The sequence below is a fragment of the Herpailurus yagouaroundi genome, unplaced genomic scaffold (assembly GCF_014898765.1).
Source record: "Herpailurus yagouaroundi ecotype Mexico unplaced genomic scaffold, PumYag 142, whole genome shotgun sequence".
Lineage (NCBI taxonomy): Eukaryota > Metazoa > Chordata > Mammalia > Carnivora > Felidae > Herpailurus > Herpailurus yagouaroundi.
Genome location: NW_024412397.1, coordinates 38,306,434 through 38,312,433, shown reverse-complemented (window position 1 = coordinate 38,312,433; position 6,000 = coordinate 38,306,434).

Below are 6,000 nucleotides of genomic sequence, written 5' to 3'. Positions count from 1 at the left end.
GGCCTGCAAAGCTGAATGTCAGAAAACATTCTGCACTACTGATTGACAATTATATGTTTGATTGATCTACATGGAGGAGAAACAATTTGGAAAATTATTCAAATTGTAGGACTAAATTCAATCTCAAAAATTCAGATTTAAGGGGCGCCTGGGTGGCGCAGTCGGTTAAGCGTCCGACTTCAGCCAGGTCACGATCTCGCGGTCCGGGAGTTCGAGCCCCGCGTCGGGCTCTGGGCTGATGACTCAGAGCCTGGAGCCTGTTTCCGATTCTGTGTCTCCCTCTCTCTCTGCCCCTCCCCCGTTCATGCTCTGTCTCTCTCTGTCCCAAAAATAAATAAACGTTGAAAAAAAATTAAAAAAAAAAATTCAGATTTAAAAAAAATTTTTTTCAACGTTTATTTATTTTTGAGAGAGCATGAGTAGGGAAGAGGCAGAGAGAGAGGGAGACACAGAATTGAAAGCAGGCTCCTGGCTCTGAGCTGTCAGCACAGAGCCCGATGTGGGGCTCAAACCCACAAACCATGAGATCCTTGAGATCATGACCTGGGCCGAAGTCAGGTATCCAACTGACTGAGCCACCCAGGCACCCCAATCAACAATTCAGATTTTAAGAAAATGTCAGGTTTTAGTTACCTAGACCACTGTCTACACCTTGTTTTCTGGCTTGATATACAACCAACCTCTGAGCTTTGGCCAGAGGGTTCTTTTTTTTTTTTTTTTTTTTTTTTTTAGTTTATTTATTATGAGAGAGACTGCACGAATCGGGGCGGGGTGGAGAGATAGGAGGCGGAGAATCTCTGACACCAGGGAAACTGCTGTGGGGCTCAAACTCACAAACCATGAGATCATGGCCTGAGCCGAAGTCAAGCATTGGACACTTAACCAGCTGAGCCACCAGGTGCCCCTGGCCAGCAGGTTCTAAACGGTGGGTTTGGTGCCCAAACGGTGGGGCACCTGGGTGGCTCAGTCAGTTAAGTGTCCGACTCCTGATTTTGGCTCAGGTCATGATCTTGCAGTTCGTGGGATCAAGCCCCACATTAGGCTCTATGCTGACAATGTGGAGCCTGCTTGGGATTCTCTCTCTTTCCCTCTCTCTCTGCTCCTCCCCCACTTGCATGCACACATGCACATGCTTTCTCTCTCAAAGTGAAAATAAACTTTAAACAAAATAAAAGGAAAATATAAGAGCCACTGTCTTCAAGTTCATATTTCAGGTATAAACTCAGTTCCTTTGCAGGCTGAGAGAGTTATTAGACTTTTCCTAAATGGGAGAGTGAGGACCATGCCCACTGTCACTTCTGAGCATGAAGGTCTTTGAAATGTTTCCCCGACTGTGCCTTCAGATCAGATGCCTACTGCCCAGCCTCACTTCTTGCTTGAGCTAAAAGTCAAAAACTAAATTGTTCCATTGCTGCAAATGTTTACAGGTCTAGGAAGAAAACAAAGTTTAAACACTCCTATCAGCTATTGGATATTTTCTGGTAAATGAAGAATCACAATAAGCAAATGAAACTCACAAATGACTTACTAATACCACAAATTACAATAATAATCCTAGCATCTACTGAGCAGTTTTACTTAAGTGGCAAGGATAAACTGTCACAAAACCGTGCAAGGAGGAAGTTACCCTCCATTTTACTAAAGGGAAAATGGAGTTCAGAAGGGCTAAGTGGTCAAGTTAGGGCTTAAACTCAGATCCACGTGGCTGCAAACTCAGCCACTATTACAAAGAGGCAGTTCACACTACTTCCCAGAACTTTACTTGTATTATTAGCGTTAATTTTCAGAATAATCCTCATAGATCAGTGGTGCTTTGATCTCCCTGTCACATCTGAGAAGACCGGAGCTCAGGAAGGTTAAGTGACTTGTCCTCTGGCCATAGCTAAAGGCTGTGAAACAGGATTCAAATTCCAAAGTCTTTCCTGCTAATAATTAAAAATAAATTCCCTGTATTGAGCCCTGTCCTATATTATGTACAGTCACTCTAAGCCATCCTAAAAGGTAGAAAGTTATTATCCTCATTCTCCACATGAGGAAGGTGAGGTTCAGAGAAGGGACTTGACTTTTCCTATCACCAAGCTATCAGGTGGCAGAGCTGGGACCCAAAGGCAGGTCTGAGGTCTCCGAGCCCATGCTCCTGCCACTGTGCCAGGCTGCCTTTCCCAGGTCCTCCTAGCAATTAAGCCAGTGACACTGAATCTCTAGGCTAATTTCCAAGGGCCCATGAGAGCAAAGGAGAGCACTTGAGATAGTACAAAGGATTAAAGTAACATGCCTTGACAACCCAGCAACAGGAAGAAAATCAGAATCTGAGGTTCCAACAGCCCCGTTCTCACCATCAATACACACAGCAGCAAGCGCTCGTTCTCGATTTTCCAAGTAATTACACTCTTAATTTTATTTACATAAATAGAAATAACTAAGTTCATATAAATGGAAACCCCAGCAGCAGGAGAGAAAAATACATTGCCAAGAATGAGCTACATATCAAGTGAGAAAGGCCAGAACAGGGGATTTCTATATGTTTTATTCATTTTACCTCGTTTTTCAAGGCTCCTCCCTATGTATGTTCTCCCCGCTGCTTTCAGTGATGGTATTCTCCTGTCTCTAACTGAAACGTTGGTTTGGCAGGAAATGAGAAGGTTCTTTTTGAAATCAGACTATTAAGCTGTGATTAAGTCTTCTCCCCTGGAGCAGAACCAGGGGTCCCTTTGCCAAAATGGCAAAGAAAAGATTAAGTTTACAAAACAATATCAATGTGATATCTACGACATATTACATTGTTACAAAACGCTTCCACATATATTCTCTCACTGGATCTCCACATCAGACCTAGGAGGTAGGCAAAGTCCACATCATAATCCTCATTTTACTGAAAATAAAACTAAAATCCAATTAAGTGACTTGTTCAAGATCATACAACCAGTAAAAAACATAGCTAAGTATTTTGTTACTAAATCTCAGGCTCTTTGCACAACCCCATCATGTTCTAAAATACTTTAGAACTATTTATTTTACTGTGCAATGCTGAATAGCTCTGTGGCTGCTATTACAGTTATCATACCATAATTTCTTATTTTGATACGCTTTATTTTTTAGAGCAATTTTAGGCTCACAGAGAAATTGAGCAGAAAGTACAGAGATTTCCATGTACCCTCTATCCACAAACATGCATAGCATCCCCCACCAGCAACATCCCCCCAAGAGTAATACATTTGTTACAACTCATCATTTTTTAACTATAAAGATCAAGTGATAATTCTATTAGCAAGTTCTCATTAGCTGAAAACTAATATGACACACAGATAATGTAGCTACCTTTTATGGGGCACATGCTAGGCACTGAAGAAGGTACTAGGTGTTTGCGTATTTTTGACATTTAACTCTCACAAGGCTAAGGAAGATATTGGTATCTTGATTAGAAAAATAAAATCATAAGACAGAAAATCTCATGGAAGTGAGGCTCAGAGAGGCTAAATGACTTGCCCACACCTACATATGAAGAGCCAGGATTCACAGTCCTCCAAAGTCTATGCTATATCAGGGGAAAGACTCTGTACCACATCTCACTCTCCAATTAAGACAGGAGCACTGCTAGAACAACCCCACATCTACTGGCTTCCTTAGGAAACTACCCCAACGTTTAACAACCCCAAGTCAACCAGCTGTTCACTCCCTAAACGTAGGAAACGCCAGCACAACAGGGGGTGCTGCTGAACAAGGATGGCAGAGGCCACGTTAACGCTGACATGAGGAAGCAGTGTGAGCCTCACCTTCCACAGTGCAGGTGGCAACACGCAGCACGTCAACAACTCTGTTAGCTTCCCCCACCCACACGTGAACCTCAACCCCTAGCCCAAGGTTGAAGTGATTTCCTTTTTCTCATGGGATGACATCCATAAGACCCGGTACCAAAATGGGAGAAGGGGGAGAAGAAAAAAGGAAAGGAAGGGAGAGGAGAAGGGGAAGAGGAGGAGGCAAAAGGCATTTCCCAATATTTTGAGAGCCATTCACCCCCACTGGATACACTTACCACCAGCCTTTCCATTTCATCCCTCAGTGAACACAGGAAAGAACTCGAAGGGTGAGCCTCCCAGGCCCTTTTTCCTAGCTAGCCCGTCTCTGAAACACCCCCCATAGCTTAAACCAAGCCTGAATGATCAGGGAAACTGAGGAACATTTCCAGCAGGCCTTCAACTTTTATCGTGTCACGATCACTACATCTGCTACATGATCCTACTGCTCATGCTGAGGCAATGAGTAACGAAGACAAAAATAAAAACGTTTTACGTATTCAATCCTCTCCAAAGACTTATGATAAAAGGTCCCCAATTGTTGCCCACAATTCCAATATACAAAAAGTTTTGAAAATCCAGATGTTTATTCTTAAGTATGCAGCAAAGTCTTTTGGTGGTAAAACCCGATCTGAACCAATGCTGGGTTTTTTATAGTCTTTATTTATCCACTTAGTATCAACAATCATATATTTCTTTTTTTTTATTATTATTTTTTTAATGTTTATTTTTGAGACAGAGAGAGACAGAGCATGAATGGGGGAGGGTCAGAGAGAGAGGGAGACACAGAATCTGAAGCAGGCTCCAGGCTCCGAGCTGTCAGCACAGAGCCGACGTGGGGCTCGAACTCACGGACCATGAGATCATGACCTGAGCCGAAGCCGGACACTTAACCGACTGAGACACCCAGGCGCCCCAACAATCATATATTTCACTGCAAAATGGGTTGACATGTTGGACTCAGGAGCACTAGGATGTGTTTTCATAGTCCATGCTCAAATTTTTTTTTTTTAATTTGGAGTAGTATAGCCATTATATCCACATATAATCAATAGTCATATTTAAGTGGATCATTTCAACATATAGCCCTATCCAAACTGTGTTAAGTGCTACTGGCTTGTGGCTCATCTGAGAGAGCTAAGCTTGCATTTGTTGTCTCTTGTCACATTGTCCAGTCTCTAGTGAGGAAAATTCAGTAACATCTTTAAGAACAATGATTTACAGGGCACCTGGGTGGCTCAGTAAAGCAACCAACTCTTGATTTCGGCTCAGGTTATGATCTCAAGGTCATGAGATTGAACCCCACATTGGGCTGTGCACTATAGTGGAGTCTGCAAGTCAGCTTAAGATTCTTTCTCTCCCTGGGGCGCCTGGGTGGCTCAGTTGGTTAAGTGTTCGACTTCAGCTCTGGTCATGATCCCACGGTTTGTGGGTTTGAGCCCCACATCAGGCTCTGTGCTGAAGCTAAGAGCCTGGAGCCTGCTTCAGATTCTCTGTCTCCCTCTCTCTCTGCCCCTCCCCTTCTTCTGCTCTGTCTCTCTCTCTCTCTCAAAAATAAATAACCATAAAAAAAATTCTTTAAAAAAAAAAAGATTCTTTCTCTCCCTTTCTCCACTCCTCCCCCTCTCTAAAAACAATAAATAAAACTCTCTCTAAAAACAATAAATAAATAAAAATAAAAATAAATTAAAAAATAAAGAACAATGGGGTGCCTGGGTGGCTCAGTCGGTTAAGCATCTGGCTCTTGATTTCAGCTCAGGTCATGATCTCATGTTTTGTGACATCAAGCCCTATAGTTAGGCTCTGCACTGACAGTGCAGAGCCTGCTTGGGATTCTCTCTCTCTGCCCCTTCCCTTGCTCTCTTTCTCAAAAATAAATAAACTTAAAAAAAAAGAAAAAAAGAACAATGATTTACTATGTACCAAGCACTGTTCTAAGTGCTTGATGTTATAAACATTTAATTGTCAGCCCCACACTGAAATGGTCCTTACTACTCTCATTTTACAAATGATGAATCTGAGGCAGGGAGTTACACTGTCTAGCTAGTAAAAGTGGCAGATCCAGGATCTGAACCTCAGCAAAAACCAACCCAACAAAAATGCTTTTCTTCACTGCACTTGTGAGGAGGAGGAGGAGGGACAGAAGGGAAATAAATAAAATAAATAACTACCATATAGCCTATCAGAAGGTTGAGGAGAAACAAAA